A 25,807-nucleotide genomic window follows, 5' to 3' on the forward strand; every position below is an offset into this window, starting at 1 on the left:
CATAAAGAGCAAAGGAGAACCATCTGTGCGGAATTGCTTGCTCGTCATGTGGCTGAGAGTGACAATTTCTTGTCAAAGATTGTTACAGGCGATGAAACATGGGTTCATCACTTCGAACCTGAAACAAAACGGCAATCAATGGAGTGGCGCCACACCCACTCCCCTACCGAGAAAAAGTTTAAAGCCATACCCTCAGCCGGTAAAGTCACGGTTATAGTCTTCTGGGACGCTGAAGGGGTTATTCTGTTCGATGTCCTTCCCCATCAAACGATCAACTCTGAAGTGTATTGTGCTACTCTTCAGAAATTGAAGAAACGACTTCAGCGTGTTCGTAGGCACAAAAATCTGAACGAACTTCTCCTTCTTCATGACAACGCAAGCCCTCACACAAGTCTTCGCACCCGAGAGGAGCTCACGAAACTTCAGTGGACTGTTCTTCCTCATGCACCCTACAGCCCCGATCTCGCACCGTCGGATTTCCATATGTTTGGCCCAATGAAGGACGCAATCCGTGGGAGGCACTACGCGGATGATGAAGAAGTTATTGATGCAGTACGACGTTGGCTCCGACATCGACCAGTGGAATGGTACCGTGCAGGCATACAGGCCCTCATTTCAAGGTGGCGTAAGGCCGTAGCATTGAATGGAGATTACGTTGAAAAATAGTGTTGTGTAGCTAAAAGATTGGGAAATAACCTGGTGTATTTCAATGCTGAATAAAACAACCCCTGTTTCAGAAAAAAAATGTGTTGCATTACTTATTGAACTGCCCTCGTAGATTGAACAGAAGGTTCGACAGACGGTTCGAAACAATACATTCCTGCCGTACATGTTTTGTAACCCGAACTCTTCTTTCTTGATCATCCGCTCTCTGCTGGGGAAGGCATCAAGTATAATGGGATGCAGGTGGTCCGCAATACCTTCACGTAGACCACCGACGTCATGGAGCGTTTAGTTACTACCACAGGTCCCACGGAGGCCCAGGTGAACGTCCCCCATAGCATAATACTGCCCCGACAGGCCTGCGTTCGAGGCGTGGTGCATGTTTCGAGCCGCCGATTGTTGGATGACGGCGTGTCCGGACAACGTCGACCTGGTGTGACAGGAAACGTGAGTCATACGACCAGACGAGACGGTTCCATAGATCCACGCTCCAATGCGAATGAGCCCGCGCCCACTGAAATCCTGACTGATGATGCCGATGGCTCATTATGGGAACAGTAGGGGGTCATCAGCTACGGCGCCCCATGTCGAACAAGGCGCGGTCAACCGTATGTTCTGAAACACTGTGCTTGCCTTCAACACTGTACTCTGTTGTCAGATCTCGTCACACAACGCCGCTGCTTTGCTTTTCAGAGTGAGTAAGCCCCCGACCTCCAAGCTCTAGGAGTGGAGTCATCCAAAATATTGTCGTCTGCTCCACGTTTCACCGTCCTTCAACCACTTCCCACGACAGTAGCACGCGGACAACCGACCAGTTTCGCCACTTCTGAGATACTCGTTCTCAGGCGGATGGCCACAAAAATCTGCCCTTTGCGAATTTAGCTTATGTCATGGATTTCCCCGTAAAGTGGCTAGGAGGATTCCCCATTTCTCTCCGCTCTTCTTCTAAACTACCCTTGTGCGCACGGTACGCCAACAGGAAGCATAAAACGAAGAGGTGGGCTATGGTCATAAGGTATACACGATTTAGAAGACAATCTGAGCAGCCGTCTTAGGTTGTTAATGCTGTCGCTTATCGTCGAGAAAAGTCATCAGAAGATGACAAAAACCTACAAAACGATTTAGAAAAAATATCTATATGGTGCGAAAATTGCAATTGACCGTAAATAACTAAAAGTGTGAACTCATCCACATGAGTGACCGTCTAAGCATGGTTGAACTACAAAAAATGTTCAAATGTGTGTCAAATCGTATGGGACTTAACTGCTAAGGTCATCAGTCCCTAAGCTTACACACTATTTAACCTAAATTATCCTAAGGACAAACACACGCACCCATGCCCGAGGGAGGACTCGAACCTCCGCCGGGACCAGCAACACAGCCTATAACTACAGCGCCTCAGACCGCTCGGCGGTTGAACTACAGGCAACACGAGCCGTGTACGTCCTTCCTGGAACTGATCGGCTGTCAGACCCCTCCGTCTAATAGGCGCTGCTCATACATGAATGTTAACAACTTTGGGCGGACATCTTTGAACAGTCAAAAGGACAGTGTCTGTGATACAATATCCATAGTCAACGTCTATCTTCAGGAGTTCTGGGAACCAGCTTGATGCAAACCTTTTTATAGTGTGTGTATTTTATCAAAAATCGCTTATTCTGGGTCCACTGCATACGAGGTGCGGCTAGAAAAAACCGGACTGATGCTGGAAAAAACATTTATTTACAATTATTTACAATTTCATGTTATCTCCTTCAATGTACTCTCCTCCTCGGTCTCTACACCGCTCCATACGAATTTTCCAGTGTTCACAGAAATGCTGCAGATCATTTTCGGTAAGTCCATACATTACTTCCGTCGCTTTTTCTTTTACTGCTTCAACAGTCTCAAATCTAGTTCCTTTCAAAGCTGACTTGACTTTAGGGAAAAGAAAAAAGTCACAGGGGGCCAAATCAGGTGAGTAGGGTGGATGATCTAAGATGGGAATGTTGTGTTTTGCCAAAAACGTCTTCACTGACAACGCACTGTGAGCTGGGGCATTGTCTTGGTGAAGGATCCATGACTTTTTTCTCCACAAATCGTTCCATTTTCTCCGTACTCGCTCACGTAGGGTAGCCAGGACGCTAATGTAGTAATGCTGATTCACTGTTTGTCCCTCTGGTACCCGATTTTTTCAATGTTTGCATCAGTTTTTGCTGACAATGGTCCGCCAGTGCGAGTGTCATCACTGGTGTCTTCGCGGCCATCTTTAAATCGTTTAAACCACTCAAACACTTGTGTTCGCGATAAACAATCATCGCCGTACACTTGTTGTAACATTACAAACGTTTCACTTGCAGATTTTCCTAGTTTGAAACAAAATTTGATGTTAACACGCTGTTCTTTCTGTACACTCAACATTTTCCGACGCACAGACAAAACGTCAACTACTTAAAACAGACACCACGGAGAGACTGAGTGCAGGAGGCAGATGAAACCCGAGCAGTAGGCGGAGCGAGAGTCACGTGATAGGCCACGCGACTTTCAGCCTTATTGCATTCGTTTTATTGTTTCACCAGTACTAGTCCGGTTTTTTTCTAGCCACACCTCGTATGCGCCAGATTTAACTCGTACGTGTTGACATTAAGAGACTATTCCTTTGTGCCACCGCCTGGGAATCACACGGAGCACTTCTCAGTATGGACGAAGGGGAGAGAACTGCCTCGGTACAGCGTCGGGATAAAGAACAGGGGAAGAGAGCTGCTGACGCCGTGCATGTGGTGTGGCTACCAGCAGGCGAACTGTGGAGGGCGGGAGAAACGCGCGGCGGCTGCGTGGGGCGCAGCTCGCGGGATTCCGCACCGCTGTCAGGTGGCGGCTACAGGGTAAGGGCGTGGCCGCGCACCCCAAGGCGGCGTCTCATCCCTCAATCACCCGCACACCCCGCACTTTTCTCCTGACTCAGCGCCTTCATCAGTGGACTATTTAAATACGCCTGATTACAGACTGCAGAACAACGACCCTAAATAAAAATTGCCCCTGTACACACAGAAAACCGTGTACAGGCAGCAGGAAAGGCTGCCAGCATTAGATTCCTAGAATTACAAGACTGTAATTAATTCTGATTGGAGAACGGCGTTATTTGTTTATTTCCTCATGTCTAGAGGTATATAATTATATATGGTTTAGCATGGTGAAATGAGTCATTTCGAAACACAGGCAATACACACTGATAAGCCGAAACACTATGGCCAGCTGTAGATGAGTTCCAAAGGTGGACCGGCATGCTCCGTTCATCAGTGTAAAATATTGTGCAAGATGTTCGAAATTCTAAAAAAAAAAATTGAAGGTGTACAAGATTCAAGAGGGAGTAAGAAAAATGGATGACCAAGACCGAGGTGCTTGTATGAAAAAGGATACAGTCTTCCGCCCATACTGTTCAATATATATATATATATATATATATATATATATATATATATATATATATATACAGGGTTATTACAAATGATTGAAGCGATTTCACAGCTCTACAATAACTTTATTATTTGAGATATTTTCACAATGCTTTGCACACACATACAAAAACTCAAAAAGTTTTTTAGGCATTCACAAATGTTCGATATGTGCCCCTTTAGTGTTTCGGCAGACACCAAGCCGATAACCAAGTTCCTCTCACACTCGGCGCAGCATGTCCCCATCAATGAGTTCGAAAGCATCGTTGATGCGAGCTCGCAGTTCTGGCACGTTTCTTGGTAGAGGAGGTTTAAACACAGAATATTTCACATAACCCCACAGAAAGAAATCGCATGGAGTTAAGTCGGGAGAGCGTGGAGGCCATGTAAAGCCCTACACCCCATTGTGCTATTCCTGCTTTGACTCCTTACAGGTAGACCTTGTATTCTCCCACTTCCTGGCCTGGCGGCAGAAACCTGAAGTGCGGCTTCAGCCGAACAAAACTTTATGAATTTTTCTACGTATGTGTAGTGTGTCGTGACCATATGTCAATGAATGGAGCTACAGTGAATTTATGAAATCGCTTCAATCATTTGTAATAGCCCTGTATATATATATATATATATATATATATATATATATATATATATATATATATCGAAGAAGCAATAACGGAGATAAAAGAAGTGGGATTAAAATTTCGCGTGAAAGGATATCAACGACAAGACTGCCTGATGAGGTTGTTGTCCTCGGTGAAAGTGAGGAAGAATTGCAGTACCAGTTCAATTAAATAAACAGTCTAATGACTACAGAATCTGGAATAAGAGTAAAGCGTACGAAGAGAAAAGTAGCGCAGAGCAGCAGATCTGAGATTCACGATAAACCTAACATTAAAACTCGTGATTACGAAGTAGACAAATTTAAGGAGTTCTACTACCTTGGAAGTAAAATAACACATAGCGGACGAAGCAAGGAGGACGTAAAAGGCACAATAGCACAGGCAGACAGGGACTTTCCGGTCAGAAATGTTTACTGGTGCCAAATGCAGGCCTTAATTTGAAGAATAAATTTCTGAGAATGTACCTTTCGAGCACAATAGTGTATGGTAGTCAATCATGGGATGGCGGATTCGAGGTGTTTGACATTTGGTTTTATATAAGGATGGTGAAATATGTGAAAAACATTGACAACGTGAGGATATAGATGATAGGACATTTCTTAAGACTAAATCGTGACCCAGTAACTCCCATGGTGCTAGAGGGCTCCGTATAGCATAAAAAAATGGAGAGGAACACAGGACACATCCAATAAATTAGTGAGGATGGTAGAGCACTTGCCCGCGAAAGGCAACGGTCCCGAGTTCGAGTCTCGGTCCGGCACACAGTTTTAACCTGCCAGGAAGTTTCATATCAGCGTACACTCCGCTGCAGAGTGAAAATCTGATTCTGGAAACATCCCGCAGGCTGTGGCTAAGCCATGTCTCCGCAATACCCTTTCTTCCAGGAGTGCTAGTTCTGCAAGTTTCGCAGAAGAGCTTCTGTGATGTTTGGAAGGTAGGAGACGAGGTACTGGCAGAACTGAAGCTGTGAGGACGGGTCGAGAGTCGTGCTTGGGTAGCTCAGATGGTGCCGACACGGTAACTCAGCGTGTTCGGTCAGAGGGTTAGCTGCCCATTGTAATAAAAAACTGAGTTAATGGATCAAAAATGGTTCAAATGGCTCTGAGCACTATGGGACTCAACATCTGAGGTCATAAGTCCCCTAGAACTTAGAACTACTTAAACCTAACTAACCTAAGGACATCACACACACCTATGCCCGAGGCAGGATTCGAACCTGCGACCGTAGCAGTCCCGCGGTTCCGGACTGCAGCGCCAGAACCGCTAGACCACCGCGGCCGGCGTTAATGGATCAACGACGAACATAAACGGGTGTCTTATGACGGCCGCCCCGAGCAGATGCAACGAAAAAAAAAACGAACAAAATGAGATTTTAAAAAAATATGGTAGAGCACTTGCCTGCGAAAGGAAAGGTCCCGAGTTCGAGTCTCGTTCCGGCACACAGTTTTAATCTGTCAGGAAGTTTCATATCAGCGCACACTCCGCTGCAGAGTGAAAATCTCGTTCTGGAAAATAAGTGAGGACTTAAAATGGAAGTGTGAGCCTGAGATGAAGAGATTGTCAGATGAGATGAATTCGTGACGTGCCGCACCAAGCCAGACAGGACACTGGTGACTCAAAACTGCCGCGAGTCTGAGTAGTACGCATTCGACAAGTCCTTGGTAGGCTATCGGAAGTACGTCGCACCCGATGTCCATCAACAGTCACCTAATTTCCGTCAGTAACGGGCCGGTGATCTGGCCGCGAAACTGACACCCGATAGCGCCCGAGATGTGTTACATTGAGCTCAAATCTGGCGAATTAGGTGGTCAAGACATCACTAGCATGCTCTTAAAACCAACGTGACACAAATCTGGCGTTCAAATGGTTCAAATGGCTCTGAGCACTATGGGACTTAACATCTATGGTCATCAGTCCCCTAGAACTTAGAACTACTTAAACTTAACTAACCTAAGGACAGCACACAACACCCAGCCATCACGAGGCAGAGAAAATCCCTGACCCCGCCGGGAATCGAACCCGGGAACCCGGGCGTGGGAAGCGAGAACGCTACCGCACGACCACGAGATGCGGGCTACAAATCTGGCGTTGTGGCATGTATTGTCATCCTGCTGGAATATGCCATCGCCGTCGAGGAAGACATTTAGCATAAAGGGATGCAGGTGGTTCGCAGGATTGTTCACGTCGTCCGCATCTGGAAGACGAACAACGAAGGGTGTAGGCAGGGATGTAGTCTTTCACCCCTACTGTTCAGTGTATACATCGAAGAAGCTATAAGGGAAATAGAAGAAAGGCAGTGAAAGGACATGAACGATAAGATTTGCTGATGACGTTGCTATCCTCAGTGAAAGTGAAAAAGGACTTGAAGAATGAGTTGAACGGAACGAACAGTACAGGGAGTTTCTAAATGAACATACCGGTTTTAAGGCGTTGTAGCATTTATTACGTTCAACTTACAATTGTAAATAATACACCAAATGAAAGAGTAACTTAAACAGTTTTGTTTGTATACGTGTGCGCAATGCGAAGAGTATGGAATTACAAAGAGTGGTTGCAAAACGTGTTAAACGACTGTTCACGCTTAGCCCCAAGGAGTATCCTCGCGGGAAGTTTATGGGCCTTTCTTTTTCGGTGAATCAACTGTAGCTGATGTCTCTTATCTTGATGTGCTACAGCTAAGGTTCGTGTCTCAATGGGAAGAAGCTGAACAACACGTCTTTATTTGGGAGCCAGGTGGTGCGCCGCTTCACTGTCATAACTCAGTACGCGACTGGTTGAACGACGTTGTGTCCGACCGGTGGATTGGGCGCAAGGGCCCGGTTGACACAGCATATCATGCATGACCTCCACGTTCACACACGAACTGACGCGATCGTGTGTATGTGCCTCCGATACGAGCTCAAACAGTTTTATTCCAACAGTTACTCCTGACACATTGATCAAGGTTTCGGAACAACTTGCCCGCATCTCGTGGTCGTGTGGTAGCGTTCTCGCTTCCCACGCCCGGGTTCCCGGGTTCGATTCCCGGCGGAGTCAGGGATTTTCTCTGCCTCGTGATGGCTGGGTGCTGTGTGCTGTCCTTAGGTTAGTTAGGTTTAAGTAGTTCTAAGTTCTAGGGGACTGATGACCATAGATGTTAAGTCCCATAGTGCTCAGAGCCATTTGAACCATTTGAACCATTTCGGAACAACTCGCCTATCGCCTATCGCGATGTGTGATCGGTGTTCACACTAAATAATTGTAAGAAAAACTGTTTGTGTTTTTCTTTCATTTGGTGTATTATTTATAATTGTAAGGTGAATGTAATATGTGCTGCAAAGTCGTAAAACCTGTATATTCATTCTGAAACACCCTGTATAATGAGTACAGAATATGGATTGAGAGTAAATCGAAGACAGACGAAAGTAATGAGAAGTGGCAGATATGAGAACAGCAAGAAACTTGACACTGCAATTGGTGATCACGAAGCAGGCGAAATTAAGGAATTCTGCTACCTAGGCGAAAATAACCTACGACGGACGGAGCAAGGAGAACGTAAGAAGCAGACTAGATGTGGCGAAAAAGGCATTCTTGTCCAAGAGAAGGGTTCTAGTACAAAACACAAATCTTAGCTTCATTAAGAATTCACTGAGAAGCATTGTGTGCTAGTGAGACATGGACCGTGGAAAAACCAGAGCAGAAGAGAAACGAAGCGTTTGAGATGTGGTGCTGCACAAGAGAGTTGAAAATTAGGTAGACTGGTAACGTAAGAAATGAGGATGCTCTCTGCAGAATCGGCGAGGAAAGCAACATATGGAGAACACTGACAAGAAGAAGGGACAGAGTGATATGACGTCTGTTAAGAAATCAGGGGATAACTTCCATGGTACTAGAGGGTAAAATTTGTATAGGAAGACAGAGATTGGAATACATCTGCCATTAGCACACTGGACTCGCATTCGGGAGGACGACGGTTCAATCCCGTCTCCAACCATCCTGATTTAGGTTTTCCGTGATTTCCCTAAATCGTTTCAGGCAAATGCCGGGATGGTTCCTTTGAAAGGGCACGGCCGATTTCCTTCCCAATCCTTCCCTAACCCGAGCTTGGGCTCCGTCTCTAATGACCTCGTTGTCGACGGGACGTTAAACACTAACCACCTACCTACCTACATCTGCCAAATAATTGATGATGTACGGTGCAACTGCTACTCTGAGACGAAAAGGTTGGCAAACAAAAAATAAAAAAAAAGAAGTCCACAGTTGGTGTAGTGCCTGAAATTACGACCTCAAGTCCCATGGGACCCACGTGGATGTCACCCATAGCATAATATTGCATAATACTGCTCGTACCGGCCTGCATCAGTGGCGCAGTGGATGTTTCAAGCAGCCGTTCACCTGAGATGAAAATCGATCTCGTGTGACAAATGGTTCAAATGGCTCTGAGCACTATGCGGCTTAACATCTGAGGTCATCAGTTCCCTAGAACTTAGAACTACTTAAACCTAATTAACCTAAGGACACGTGTGACAACAAATGTGATTCATTCGACCTAGCGATACGTTTCCATTGATCCACTGTCCAGCCTCGATGATCATGTGCCCACTGCAATCGTTAATCGTAATGGGAACACTTAGGCAGTCACATATTTAACAAGGAGGAAAATAGTTTGCTCCGAAACACTTGAGCCCGCACGAGAATAATGAGGAGTGTGATGGACTATGGGCGTAATTGAATTTACGCCCTTTTTCTGTCAAAGAGCTAAATTGATACCTCCATATTTGAATTACCCATGCTGAAAATTTCAGCTCGATATCTTTGGGGTAGGCCAAGCAATAATCTTAAGAAGGCAGTGGATGACATGCAGTTGTCACCTTGGCCGGCCGGATTGGCCGAGCAGTTCTAGGCGCTACAGTCTGGAACCGCGCGGCCGCTGCAGGTTCGAATCCTGCCTCGGGCATGGATGTGTGTAATGTCCTTAGGTTAGTTAGGTTTAAGTAGTTCTAAGTTCTAGGGGGCTGATGACCTCAGATGTTAACTCCCATAGTGCTTAGAGCCATTTGAACCAGTTGTCACCTTGTTTACTGCGTATAGGTTATTGTATCGACTCTGAGCTGCGTTGCGTGTTAACTTGAGTGATATAATGACTGAAGTGAGTGGTAATGAGTCAGAAAATGACTTAACAGACAAAAGGAAGAAAAGAAACAGTGGGGAAAGTTATAGAAACAAGAAAGGAATGGTCTTGGGCGCAAAAAATTTTAAGCCTGTAGATCAATGTTGTCCAAAAAAGAAATCAACAAGACTCCCTGAAGATATGTTTTCAATTTTGTCATTAATAGAGAAACCAACTATAGCAGCAGCAAAGTTGAAGGGAATTCAAGACCTTTTGCGCTTTCTTCCTGATACAGTAAAAGGCTGGTAGGAAGAACTTCTCGACAGAGTAAACAGTGAAGAAACTATTGATCCTGAACAGGAACATAAACTATAATGGGCATGAACATATATTTTTTGTTATAATAATAATGCCGTGTGACTAGGACCTTCCGTCCGGTAGACCGTTCGCCTGGTGCAAGTCTTTCGATTTGACGCTACTTCGGCGACTTGCGCGTCGATGGGGATGAAATGATGATGATTAGGACAACACAACACCCAGTCCCTTAGCGGAGAAAATCTCCGACACAGCCGGGAATCGAACCCGGGCCCTTAGGATTGACATTCTGTCACGCTGACCACTCAGCTACCGGAGGGCGGACTATTTTTTGTTAATGTACAGTTTAACTGGATAATAAAATAATAAAAGCAATTTTCGACTCAATATTCATGATATTTTGTAGAGGTATCACGGTTTGATGGAAAAAGAGCGTAATCCATTCATCATATTTTGGATAATATATCACAAATGGAAGAAATATCTTCAGTTGTAAGGAATGATTCTGTATGTTAAAAGTATAGTCTAAGAATTATTACATCATTAAAATATGACTGTTTTGCAAAAATATATAAACATGCAAATCTTCATCTCACTTTTACCGGAAATGCACTTTTCGGACTTACGCCCATAGTCCATCAGAATTCTTCGTCACAGGCGCCCAACTCGGACACGCTGAGAACAAGACTCATTACTTTTCAGAATGTGAGTGCTGGCGACAGAAAAGCGGCAGTACAGTCGCAGCCCTTTAGCGGACACGTCCATCTGAATCGGCCGAAACCGCGATAATGTGGCGGGACGGCGTTAATTCGAGCTACTGGGTCTGCGGCGGTGGCCTTTTAAACCCGTGCCGCCGCGTTAGACCAGCGGGGACCTGCCCCGTCAAATGGCGCCTGGCGTAATAATGGCCGTTATTAGGGGCGATAAGGCTGACCTCTGGCGGGGTTTTAAATATAACTGCTACACGCGCCTCCACTTCGCAGTTCCTCAGACTTCCCCGCGGACGACGGAAACCCTTCTATAGCGTTCTCGCACACTCTGCCCGTAAGCTCGCATAAAAGCACTCAGAACGCGAAACAGCGGATTGTGAACGCTTGCAGCAGACCGCACGACCTAAAATAAACGAGTAAAAGCCCCTCTGTTGTATTCACCAAATGCACTTGGCGTTAAAGGTATAAATGAGGCAGGAAGAGAACCTCTACCACCGAAAGTAGGTGGCCAGCTTCCACGCAGCAACTACATAGCTTTGTCAGAGAGCTACTACCTGTTTCACTGTCTACACCATTATTTGACGCCCGCTACATTTCCCTATTCACAGTTACCAAATTACTACACTCCTGGAAATTGAAATAAGAACACCGTGAATTCATTGTCCCAGGAAGGGGAAACTTTATTGACACATTCCTGGGGTCAGATACATCACATGATCACACTGACAGAACCACAGGCACATAGACACAGGCAACAGAGCATGCACAATGTCGGCACTAGTACAGTGTATATCCACCTTTCGCAGCAATGCTGGCTGCTATTCTCCCATGGAGACGATCGTAGAGATGCTGGATGTAGTCCTGTGGAACGGCTTGCCATGCCATTTCCACCTGGCGCCTCAGTTGGACCAGCGTTCGTGCTGGACGTGCAGACCGCGTGAGACGACGCTTCATCCAGTCCCAAACATGCTCAATGGGGGACAGATCCGGAGATCTTGCTGGCCAGGGTAGTTGACTTACACCTTCTAGAGCACGTTGGGTGGCACGGGATACATGCGGACGTGCATTGTCCTGTTGGAACAGCAAGTTCCCTTGCCGGTCTAGGAATGGTAGAACGATGGGTTCGATGACGGTTTGAATGTACCGTGCACTATTCAGTGTCCCCTCGACGATCACCAGTGGTGTACGGCCAGTGTAGGAGATCGCTCCCCACACCATGATGCCGGGTGTTGGCCCTGTGTGCCTCGGTCGTATGCAGCCCTGATTGTGGCGCTCACCTGCACGGCGCCAAACACGCATACGACCATCATTGGCACCAAGGCAGAAGCGACTCTCATCGCTGAATACGACACGTCTCCATTCGTCCCTCCATTCACGCCTGTCGCGACACCACTGGAGGCGGGCTGCACGATGTTGGGGCGTGAGCGGAAGACGGCCTAACGGTGTGCGGGACCGTAGCCCAGCTTCATGGAGACGGTTGCGAATGGTCCTCGCCGATACCCCAGGAGCAACAGTGTCCCTAATTTGCTGGGAAGTGGCGGTGCGGTCCCCTACGGCACTGCGTAGGATCCTACGGTCTTGGCGTGCATCCGTGCGTCGCTGCGGTCCGGTCCCAGGTCGACGGGCACGTGCACCTTCCACCGACCACTGGCGACAACATCGATGTACTGTGGAGACCTCACGCCCCACGTGTTGAGCAATTCGGCGGTACGTCCATCCGGCCTCCCGCATGCCCACTATACGTCCTCGCTCAAAGTCCGTCAGCTGCACATACGGTTCACGCCCACGCTGTCGCGGCATGCTACCAGTGTTAAAGACTGCGATGGAGCTCCGTATGCCACGGCAAACTGGCTGACACTGACGGCGGCGGTGCACAAATGCTGCGCAGCTAGCGCCATTCGACGGCCAACACCGCGGTTCCTGGTGCGTCCGCTGTGCCGTGCGTGTGATCATTGCTTGTACAGCCCTCTCGCAGTGTCCGGAGCAAGTATGGTGGGTCTGACACACCGGTGTCAATGTGTTCTTTTTTCCATTTCCAGGAGTGTACTTTGAATATTAGTTAATTCATTACTCGGTGGCGCTAACACACTGCTTTCGTCTTCACTGTCATTTCTCAGTTTACTTTGGAGCCTAGTATTACGTTTTTCACACGCCATTATTGTCACAATATTTCACACGACAACACAAAAAAACACAATTTGAAGAGCAAAAATAAGAGAACACATTAATATAGAACTGAAAATATCTAGTTAATTGCAAACGCAGCTGCGAAATACTTGGTGCAAATCTACATGCATTCCACAACTGTTTTACTGTGCAACAATGAAAAACCATAACTACCAAGGAAATTTTCTCTATAATTACGCGCTAGCAATAAAGAAAAGCTACACTAAATACACAAACTACAAGAAAAAATCAGAAGATTCCAGTAAGGTATCCTCGGCTACGGGTGGACATATGAAACGTCCCCATTCAACAATTATACAAGACTGTGCTTAAACTGACACAATATTTTTAGCGCAACGCAATCTGACTTTCAGAAATCCCTACAAAAGAAAGGCCCTGACTAACATTAACCTTTACGTTTCACAAATCACTTACCTCACCAAAAATCTTCCTCACTCGAACTACTGCAATACAGCGAGCGCCACTACTGCCAGCTAAATAAAAGATTCAAACGGAACGCACTAACTACTGATAGGGATAGTTAGCAAATGAAAGATTTTAATAGAGAACAAACAATGTATTTACCTTAATATCACCAAAAGTCATAATATATGTAATTTCAAAACTCCGCCATTTCCTTCCACACATCCACCACTGCTGGCGGCTCACCTCTAACTGCGCAACGCTACGCGCTGTTCACATCCAGCTGCCGCTGCCCAACACTACAATGGCAGACAACAATGCAAACTAGCCACAGACTGCACACAGCACAGCCAGTGATTTTCATATAGAGCGCTACGTAACGTTGCCAATAAGAAAACATAAACAGCCTACTTACAAGCTAAACAGAGTTAGGCAACAGATATGGGAAAAATAGATGGCAATACGCCGGCCGCGGTGGTCTAGCGGTTCTGGCGCTGCAGTCCGGAACCGCGGGACTGCTACGGTCGCAGGTTCGAATCCTGCCTCGGGCATGGGTGTGTGTGATGTCCTTAGGTTAGTTAGGTTTAAGTAGTTCTAAGTTCTAGGGGACTTATGACCTAAGATGTTGAGTCCCATAGTGCTCAGAGCCATTTGAACCATTTTTTTTTAGATGGCAATACAAATTAGCAACAATTTACGATGATTTATTAATAGAAGTCTTCACAGTACTTAACTGGAGCTTGAACACTGTGCGTGGTAGTGAAGTTCAGTGTTCATTTGCCCCGATGTGTCTTTAGACCTGGATTCAGTGAACGATGGCTATCATCGCCTTTATTGACGCTAAATCATGAAAAGGGTGATGTCATCCACATGAATACTAAAAATAATCGGCTAAATAATGATAAATCACACAAATCTAAAGTCCATAAACTCAACTAAATACCAGCGATTACAATATTTTGTGTTGGCAGAAGAGCCAACACCATGTTACGAATGGAGGCCGAAATGCACGCGTTTGAGCTCAAGCAGGCTAGCGTGAGGAGGGAAGAATTATACTGACGTGATGTCTGGAACATGACAAGGAATGAGAATTCAGAAAGCGGACGTAATTAGTTTGATACTTAACTTTAATCCATTAATGATGAACGTCGCTCTTGACGGTACATGATTCACAATATTATCTGTTCAGAATACATTCTTGAAGTAATTACAGTAACTGAATATGGCGCCTTGCTAGGTCGTAGCAAATGACGTAGCTGAAGGCTATGTTAAACTGTCGTCTCTGCAAATGAGAGTGTATGTAGACAGCGAAAAGTCGGCTGTACAACTGGGGCGAGTGCTAGGAAGTCTCTCTAGACCTGCCGTGTGGCGGCGCTCGGTCTGCAGTCACTGATAGTGGCGACACGCGGGTCCGATTTAAAGGCTACCACCTAGCAAGTGTGGAGTCTGGCGGTGACACCACAACAATCACGATTAAATTAAATTGGAACGATCACGTAGGAGAGCAAACCAAAGACTGCGATCTGTGGGCAGAACACTTAGAAAATGTAACACATCTGTTAAAGAGACTGCTTACACTACCCTTGTTCGCCCTCTCTTGGAGTACTGCCGTGCGGTGTGCGATTCGCGTCAGATAAGATTGAGAGAGGACATCGACAAATTTAGAAGGGAAGCTCGTTTTGTACTATAGCGAAATAATGCAGAGGATGGCACGGATACGATACACGAATTGGGGGTGGAAGTAATTAAAACGAAGGCGTTTCTCGCTGCGGCGGGACCTTCTCACGAAATGTCAGTCACCAGCTTCCTCCTCAGGGTGTGAAAATATTCTGTTGGCGCCCACATACGTATGGAAGAATGGTCACAGTGGAACTGGAAATGTCGTGTGACTAGGGCCTCCCGTCGGGTAGACCGTTCGTCGGGTGCAAGTCTTTCGATATGACGCCACTTCGGCGACTTGCGCGCCGATGGGGATGAAATTGTGGTGATTAGGACAACGCAACAGCCAGTCCTTGAGCGAAGAACCGACCCAGTCGGGTATCGAACCCGGAATCTTAGGACTGTCGAGAAGGCGTTGGCGGCATGTTGCTTGTCAGTGTATGTCTGGTCACTGTCGTGATAGGTGCGCTTCATCCAGTCCTACTATCGATCTTTCCGTTACATCTTTACCGACTAGTGTGCCACAATCAAAAACAAAGTTCAAGACCATTCCGCACCATCATTCTGCAAATGTTTTCCGTCCCTTCTTCTTACATTTGCCATTCCTCTGCCACACTTTTAAGGGAGGTGGCACGTCAAACGGGCCGACTTGGAGCAGGAGAGGCACCACAAGACATTTTAATTTCCACTGTCTATACTTTTACAAGTAAATTCATAAAACTTTGTCAGCATGGCCAGGAAGGATTCAGAATTCACGCCCATAGCAGTGGAAGTTCGAAAACACAAGGAAAATTTTTTTTCATGTGAAATTTCATCATTTTTTTCACTTACTAATGGCTGCATTTGTTGCTATAGGTACACTTTTCTTCGTGAGTAAGTGAGACTCTTCGATGAATTTTGCACAGCATACAAACCATACTTAAAGGTGTATGAAACTCTAGAATTTTCCAAATCTATTAAAAACTGAGGTAAAAATTGAGGTAATAAACTATAAAATTTGTGTTTTTTCCAATCATGAAGTTTAAAATGCAACAGTTCATTCGTTTTTTGATAAATTAAATAAATTCTAGAGTTTCATACACCTGTGAGTATGGTGTGTATGCTGTGAAAAATTTATCGAAGAATCTCTCTAACTTATGAAGAAAAGTCTACCTATAGCAACAAATGCAGCCATTAATAAGTGAAAAAAAAAATGATGAAATTTCGCACTTAAAAAAAATTATTTTGTTATGTTTTCGAACTTCCACTGCAATGAGCGTGAATCCTGAATCCTTCCTGAAGATGCTGAGAAAGTTTTATGAATTTATTTGTAAAAGTATAGACACTGGAAATTAAAATGTCCTGTGATGCTTCTCCTGCTCCAAGTCGGCCCGTTTGACGTCCCGACTTCGAGTCTCGGTCTGGCACACAGTTTTAATCTGCCAGGAAGTTTCATATCAGCGCACACTCCGCTGCAGAGCGAAAATCTCATTCTGGAAACATCCCCTAGGCTGTGGCTAAGCCATTTCTCCGCAATATCCTTTCTTTCAGGAGTACTAGTTCTGCAAGTTTCGCAGGAGAGCTTCTGTACAGTTTGGTACTGGCAGAAGTAAAGCTGTGATGACGGGGCGTGCGTCTTGCTTGGGTAGCTCAGTTGGTAGAGCACTTGCCCACGAAAGGCAAAGGTCCCCAGTTCGAATCTCGGTCCGGCACACAGTTTTAATCTGCCAGGAAGTTTCATATCAGCGCACTTCCGCTGCAGAGTGAAAATCTCATTCTGGAAACATCCCCCAGGCTGTGGCTAAGCCATATCTCCGCAATATCCTTTCTTTCAGAAGTGCTAGTTCTGCAAGGTTTGCAGGAGAGCTTCTGTAAAGTTTGGAACGTAGGAGACGAGGTACTGGCAGAAGTAAAGGTGTGATGACGGGGCGTGAGTCGTGCTTGGGTACCTCAGTTGGTAGAGCACTTGCCCGCGAAAGGCAAAGGTCCCGAGTTCGAGTCTCGGTCCGGCACACAGCTTTAATCTGCCAGGAAGTTTCATATCAGCGCACACTACGCTGCACAGTGAAAATCTCATTTCGGAAACATACCCTAGGCTGTGACTAAGCCATGTCTCCGCAATATCGTTTCTTTCAGGAGTGCTAGTTCTGCAAGGTTCGCACGAGGGCTTCTGTAAAGTTTGGAAGGTAGGAGACGAGGTACTGGCAGAAGTAAAGCTGTGAGTACCGAGCGTGAGTTGTGCTTGGGTTGCTCAGTTGGTAGAGCACTTACCCGCGAAAGGCAAAGGTCCCGAGTTCGAGTCTCGGTTCCGGCACACAGTTTTAATCTGCCAGGAAGTTTCATATCAGCGCACACTCCGCTGCAGCGTAAAAATCTCATTCTATGTCATTCATCTCTCTGAAGATAACGAAGAGGGAATTCGTCGAAACGTTCGGACAACACGACTCGGGTGATAACCCGAGAGGATTTCATGTAACTTTTCATCAAGGCAGGATCGTACTCGAAAGCCTGTGGGGTTCAAGAACCTCTGGGACGGAGCTGAAGCGAGCGTGAGGTCCGGATGGAAAGGCGGTGGGCGTGGCAGCCGCCATCCTCGCGCCACGCCACGCCACGCCACGCGCTCTGATTTCTTCGGCGGGCCATCAATCAGCGGGGATTCCCCCCAGCGGCGGCGGCGGCCACCGACCCCGGCGGCGCTGACCGCATCGCTGGAATACTTCGGCCTGCCAGGCTTTAATATTTACCCGGCCCGCGGGATGAATTTTCCGGCCCGCCTGCCATGATCCTCGCCCGCCCTCTGTGGTATTCCCGGCGTTAAGCAGCGCAAATATGCCCCGCCTATTACTGCAACCGCGATATTGACTCTCAAATTTCTGCCGCGCATTATCATTGCACATATTTTTGGAGATTTTTAAAAAAATTTTACGTTTTTACTCTTCTGACATTCGTCCACAGACACGTAGTTGGATCCAACGATCCTCTACTAGTATTCTTCTTTAACCTCAATATTATTCATACAATTTGCCTTTGTTTTTCCAGTATGTTAACATTCGTGAAAGGAAAAAGAAAACATTAATTTTGAAAATAAAAACCGCCTTTTATTGCTACAATGTATTTTCTTTCTTCCAGAAGCACTTCTCCTTCTACTTTAAACCATCTTCAGTGACATCTAGAATGATACAGTTTTGTTTTGACCTGCGAGTTGTGTAGATTATAAAACAGATCACGTCTTGTTGTCTACGCAAAGAAGTGGTTATTTACAGTTCTTCACGTTCTTGTTTGGTGTCTGTGTTTCCTCTCGTCTGATCACATGCTAGAAGTCGCACTATAACTTCGCTTACGAAACATAAGCACCTCACCTTTCACAATCTTCATATAGTTCGCCCAGATTGTTGTGGAGCGCTATTACTCTCCTGTGACTAGTTGTAGGTATTTTACCGAAAACTGTGATTTTCAAGTCAGAACTACTGTGTATTCACTACATGTCTCATCCTATAAACAAACCAAACAGGAAGAGACATACAGTGAACACGCCATAGTTATGACTTTAAACCACAGATCTCAGTAAAATATCTACAACTAGTGACATAAGAGTAATAGTGCTCCACAGAAATTAGTGCAAGATTGTGAAGAAAAAAGTTTGTAACATGAAAAGCTGCTTATGTTTCGTAAGTTAAGTTATAGTGCGACCACCAGCATGTGACCAGATGAGAGGAAACGCAGATTCCAACCAAAAACGTGAAGAATTGTAAATATGAACTTATTTATGTAAACAACAAGACGTGAACTCTTTTACAACCTACAAATATCACATATCAAAACAAAACTGTATCATTCAAGAGTCCACTGAAGACGCGTTAAAGTGAAAGGCGAAGCGCGTCTGGAAGAAATAAAGTACATTGTAGCAAGAAAAAGCGGTTTTTATTTACAAAACCAATATTTCTGTGCTTGCTGCGGATGATGGGCACACAAACGAACTTGGAAAACACTGATCTTAAGTGTAATGTAAAAAGTACCTAAGGCTTTAATGAAATATTTATATACTTCACCATTTGCTGTCAGGTTTGCTACTAGTATCGGCCTGTGTGGTCCTTCTGCTGGCAAGGGTTAGAGCTCATTTTCTACGGGACATTGAATTCACATTCGGGAAGACGACGGCTTAGATCCGCATTGGTCAGTCAGAGATTTCGCTAAATCACTCCTTGCAAATGCCTGGATGCTTCCATTGAAAAGGGTACTGTCGATTTTCTTTCCCGTCCTTTCGTTTTCTGAGTTTGTGCTCCGTCTTTAATGACCTCGCTATTGACAGAAATTAAACTCTAACCTCCTTTCTACATTGTCTCCGCTGTGTGCGAATCGTGAAGCGGGATATTTGAAACTGATGCGATTCTTCAAACTTATTTTACATTCAAACGGTACATTTCAGGACGAGGGTTCGATATCAGAGATTTATGTACTAAGTCATCTCTACAACCGCTAGACTGCTATAACAGGAATTATGAAACGGGAAGTGACACTTCTGCGGATCCTGGGGCTTTTGATAGGAAAGCAGCTTTCCGCAGGTGGTGGTGTAGCACAGCACGCTGTAATCTATGCCGCGTGTTATTAACAATAACACTGAAGAGCCAAAGAAACTGGTACACCTGCCATCGTCTAGCCCCTCCACCCCCCCCCCCTCACCCACCGAGCAGGCAGAAGTGCCGCAACACTACGTGGCATGAACTCGACTAATGTCTGAAGTAGTGCTGGAGGGAATTGACACCATGAATCCTGCAGGGTTGTCCATAAAAGCCGGCCGGTGTGGCCGAGCTGTTCTAGGCGCTTCAGTCTTGAACCGCGCAACCACTACGGTCGCAGGTTCGAATCCTGCCTCGTGCAAGGATGTGTGTGATGTCCTTAGGTTAGTTCGGTTTAAGGGGCTCCGGAACGCCCTATACTTGCAATGTTAAAATAACGCTTATAAATTACATCTTTCCTCACAAAGTATTTGAGGTAGGAAGTTGAACTTTTTACAGATTATTTATTGGAATATGGGCTACAACTTAACACAGGGATTTTACAAAATTTTAGTTCAGTTATTAAAGATGATTTTTTTTCAATTGTAATGAAAATTCACAACTTTTTTTGCAATTTTTTATTTATATATTCAAAAATATACAGTTTTTTGGAAAAAGGCTGTGTTTAATTATGCAGAAGGTACTGTGTAACATTTACTGAAAGTTTGAAACAAATATGTTTGGAAGATCCTTAGAAAACATGTAATTTGTATGAGAAAATAAAAGTTTTGGGAATCGAGCGACAAAGATTGGATTAACTTTTTAGTGCATTCCAGGTCCATAGGATGGATTATCTTCATCCTCTGCAAACTCCTCCTGCAGCTTCCCCTTGTTCCTCCTCCTGTTTACTCTTGCTTGTATTTCGAGACTCTTTACAGCCCTGTCTGCAGCCCGAAGGCGTTCCTTGTCTAAAGCAAGCATCGCTCGTACCATGTTAGAACCTATCTTCATTCCCATATTTCTAAATACCTTGCAACTTACAATGTTGCCATCATTGAAAGTCGCAACAGCAACTTTACTTTTACTCATTATTATACTTCAACAAAACAGAGACTCAAGAAACAGAATTAATTACGAATATTTTCGAAATAACGACAGAGTAAATAAACATGAAACAATCGACAATCACACCAGCGATATATATTGAACCATCACAGGTTAGCCACAACACATACTTTATCTCACATCACTAAAATGTACCTGCTGAACACGGACGTTAATAATAACACCATTTGACAGCAGTTTAACAGCGCCACAGTGGGTCACGCCCATGTAGAACACATTTCAAAAAAAATTTAAAAATAGTTGTAGTCTTCGGAATTGAATAAGTTATATATCTATTAAAAGATAATAGTCTGCAGATTCAGAAAACGCAAAAAAGTAAAAATTGAACTTTTCATGATTTTGAGCCTTTCCGGAGCCCCTTAAGTTGTTCCAAGTTCTAGGGGACTGATGACCTCAGGTGTTACGTCCCATAGTGCTCAGAGCCATTTGAACCATTTGTCCATGAAGCCGTAAGAGTGCGAAGCATTCCAGATATGCTCAATAACGTTCATGCCTGGGGAGTTTGGTGGACAGTGGAAGTGTTTAAACTCAGAAGAGTATTCCTAGAGTCACTCTGTAGCAATTCTGGACGTGTGGGGTGTCGCATTGTGCTGCTGGAATTGCCCAGTTCCGTCGGAATGAACAATGGACGTGAATGGATGCATGTGATCAGACAGGATACTTCCGTACGTGTCACCTGTCAGAGTCGTATCTAGACGTATCCAGGGTCCCGTATCAGACCAACAGCACACGCCCCACACCATTACAGAGCCTCCACCAGCTTGAGCAGTCCTCTGCTAAGATCCAGGGCCCATGGATTCATGAGGATATCTCCATACCTCTACACGTCCATCCGCTCGATACAGTTTGAAACGAGACTCGTCCGACCAGGCAACATGTTCAGTCATCAACAGTTAAACGTCGGTGTTGACGGGCCCAGGCGAGGCGTAAAACTGTGTCGCGTAGTCATGAAGGGTACACGAGTGGGCCTTCGGCTCCGAAAGCCCGTATCGTTTCGTCGAATGGTTCGAACGCTGATACTTGTTGATGGTTCAGCATTGAAATCTGCTGCAATTTGCGGAAGGGTTGCACTTCTGTCGCGCTGAACGATTCTCTTCAGTCGTCGTTGCTCCAGTTTTTGCAGGATGTTTTCCCGGCCGCAGCGATGTCGGAGATTTGATATTTTACCGGGTTCTTGATATTCAAGGTACACTCGTGAAATGGTCGTACGGGAAAATCCCCTCTTCACCGCTACCTCGGAAATGCTGTGTCCCATGGCTAGTGCGCCCACTGTAACACCAAGTTCAAGCTCAATTAAATCGTGATAACCTGCCATTGTGGCAGCAGTGACCGATCTCAAAATGGTTCAGATGGCTCTGAGCACTATGGGACTTAACGTGTGAGGTCATCAGTCCCTTAGAGCTTAGAACTACTTAAACCTAACTAACCTAAGACATCACACACATCCATGCCCGAGACAGGATTCGAGCCTGCGACCGTAGCAGTCGCGCGGTTCCAGACTGAAGCGCCTAGAACCGCTCGGCCACAACGGCCGGCTACCGACCCAACAACTGCTCCAGACACTTGTTGTCTTATATAGGCTTTACCAAACGCAGCGTCTTCTGCATGTTTACATATCTCTGTATTTGAAAACACATGCCTATACCAATTTCTTTGGCGCTTCAGTGTAGTTTTAATACACTCCTGGAAATGGAAAAAAGAACACATTGACGCCGGTGTGTCAGACCCACTATACTTGCTCCGGTCACTGCGAGAGGGCTGTACAAGCAATGATCACACGCACGGCACAGCGGACACACCAGGAACCGCGGTGTTGGCCGTCGAATGGCGCTAGCTGCGCAGCATTTGTGCACCGCCGCCGTCAGTGTAGCCAGTTTGCCGTGGCATACGGAGCTCCATCGCAGTCTTTAACACTGGTAGCATGCCGCGACAGCGTGGACGTGAACCGTATGTGCAGTTGACGGACTTTGAGCGAGGGCGTATAGTGGGCATGCGGGAGGCCGGGTGGACGTACCGCCGAATTGCTCAACACGTGGGGCGTGAGGTCTCCACAGTACATCGATGTTGTCGCCAGTGGTCGGCGGAAGGTGCACGTGCCCGTCGACCTGGGACCGGACCGCAGCGACGCAAGGATGCACGCCAAGACCGTAGGATCCTACGCAGTGCCGTAGGGGACCGCACCGCCACTTCCCAGCAAATTAGGGACACTGTTGCTCCTGGGGTATCGGCGAGGACCATTCGCAACCGTCTCCATGAAGCTGGGCTACGGTCCCGCACATCGTTAGGCCGTCTTCCGCTCACGCCCCAACATCGTGCAGCCCGCCTCCAGTGGTGTCGCGACAGGCGTGAATGGAGGGACGAATGGAGACGTGTCGTCTTCAGCGATGAGAGTCGCTTCTGCCTTGGTGCCAATGATGGTCGTATGCGTGTTTGGCGCCGTGCAGGTGAGCGCCACAATCAGGACTGCATACGACCGAGGCACACAGGGCCAACACCCGGCATCATGGTGTGGGGAGCGATCTCCTACACTGGCCGTACACCACTGGTGATCGTCGAGGGGACACTGAATAGTGAACGGTACATCCAAACCGTCATCGAACCCATCGTTCTACCATTCCTAGACCGGCAAGGGAACTTGCTGTTCCAACAGGACAATGCACGTCCGCATGTATCCCGTGCCACCCAACGTGCTCTAGAAGGTCTAAGTCAATTACCCTGGCCAGCAAGATCTCCGGATCTGTCCCCCATTGAGCATGTTTGGGACTGGATGAAGCGTCGTCTCACGCGGTCTGCACGTCCAGCACGAACGCTGGTCCAACTGAGGCGCCAGGTGGAAATGGCATGGCAAGCCGTTCCACAGGACTACATCCAGCATCTCTACGATCGTCTCCATGGGAGAATAGCAGCCTGCATTGCTGCGAAAGGTGGATATACACTGTACTAGTGCCGACATTGTGCATGCTCTGTTGCCTGTGTCTATGTACCTGTGGTTCTGTCAGTGTGATCATGTGATGTATCTGACCCCAGGAATGTGTCAATAAAGTTTCCCCTTCCTGGGACAATGAATTCACGGTGTTCTTATTTCAATTTCCAGGAGTGTATATGTTGAAACGCTATGACCAGTCACTTGTTAGGATCATTTATTGTGGCTTTACCGGTTCAGGTTGGTTTGTCCGTTTTCAGACGAGGTTTCGGTTAGGATCGCTTGTGACTGATTGTGAGTTAACGGTTAACGAAGGTAACGAGACCAAAAAGCCTGATTGTGATGACACACTAATCTCTAGCTTAGTCTGAAGTCTTGGTTAGGTTGACATAAGTCAGTTCGTATGTGATTTGGAGAAACCATCGTATGTGAAAGCAGAAAATTAGATTGGTGCATAAGTTCGTAGCGTATTTAATTTGCATGTTTGTATTCCGGTTGGTATGGGTTTACTTATCGATTGTCATTTTTTATTTGTAGTTCACTTTTGCTGTTTGACTTCACATATTGTCATTTTGTCATTCGGAGATTACTGAGCGGAGCTGTGGACGCTAGAAAGTGGAGTGCCAAGTGGAGAAATGGGATCATTTCTGACACATTCCTCTGTTTGACTTCAGAAGAGGGGTGACAGCAGCGGAGGCAGCAATGAACATCTGCGCCTTGTCTGGGGATAACGCCATTGCACAGTGCATAGCAAGAAAATGGTTTTCTCGTTTAAAAGAGGATTGTTTTGACACTGGTCAGGAAGACCCTCTGGCATTGAGGGTAGTCTTTTAAGCGCATTAATCCACAGTAATCCACGTCAGTGTACTAGAGAACTGACAAATGTGGTGAACTGTGATCAATCTACACCTACATCTACATCTACATCTACATGGATACTCTGCAAATCACATTTAAGTGCCTGGCACAGGGTTCATCGAACCACCTTCACAATTCTCTATTATTCCAATCTCGTATAGCGCGCGGAAAGAATGAACACCCATATCTTTCCGTGCGAGTTCTGATTTCCCTTATTTTATCGTGGTGATCGTACCTCCCTATGTAGGTCGGTGTCAACAAAATATTTTCGTATTCTGAGGAGAAAGTTGGCGACTGAAATTTCCGTTGCAACGAAAAACGCCTTTCTTTTAATGATGTCCAGCCCAAATCCTGTATCATTTCTGTGACACTCTCTCCCATATTTCGCGATAATACAAAACGTGCTGCCTGTCTTTGAACTGTTTCGATCTATTCCGTCAGTCACACCTGGTAAGGATCCAACAGCGCGCAGCAGTATTCTAAAAGAGGACGGACAAGCATAGTGTAGGCAGTCTCCTTAGTAGGTCTGTTACATTTTCTAAGTGTCCTGCCAACAAAACGCAGTCTTGGGTTAGCCTTGCCTACAACATTTTCTATGTGTTCCTTCCAATTTAAGTTGTTCGTGATTGTAATACCTAGGCATTTAGTTGAATTTACGGCTTTTAGATTAGACTGATTTATATCGTGTAACCCAAGTTTAACGAGTTACTTTTAGCACTCATGTGGATGACCTAATACTTTGCGTTATTTAGAGTCAACTTCCACTTTTCGCACCATTCAGATATCTTTTCTAAATCGATCTGCAGTTTGTTTTGATCTTCTGATGACTTTATTAGTCGATAAACGACAGCGTCATCTGCAAATAACCGAAGACGGCTGGTCAGATTGTCTCCGAAATCTTTTACATAGATAAGGAACAGCAAAAGGCCTATTTTAACACTACCTTGGGGAACGCCAGAAATCACTTCTTTTTTACACGATGACTTTCCGTCAGTTACTACGAACTGTGACCTTCCTCACAGGAAATCACAAATCCAGTAACATAACTGAGACGATATTCCACAAGCGTCCAATTTCACTACGAGCCGCTTGTGTGGTACCGTGTCAAAAGCCTTCCGGAAATCCAGAAATACGGAATCGATCTGAAATCCCTTGCCAATAGCACTCGACACTTCATGTGAATAAAGAGCTTGTTGTGTTTCACAGTAACGATGTTTTCTAAACCCATGCTGACTGTGTGCCAATACACCGTTTTCTTCGAGGTAATTCATAATGTTCGAACACAATATATGTTCCAAAATCTTGCTGCATTTCGACGTTAACGATATGGGCCTGTCGCTTAGTGGA

Source organism: Schistocerca cancellata, chromosome 1 (assembly GCF_023864275.1).
Source record: "Schistocerca cancellata isolate TAMUIC-IGC-003103 chromosome 1, iqSchCanc2.1, whole genome shotgun sequence".
In the NCBI taxonomy this organism is placed as follows: Eukaryota; Metazoa; Arthropoda; class Insecta; order Orthoptera; family Acrididae; genus Schistocerca; species Schistocerca cancellata.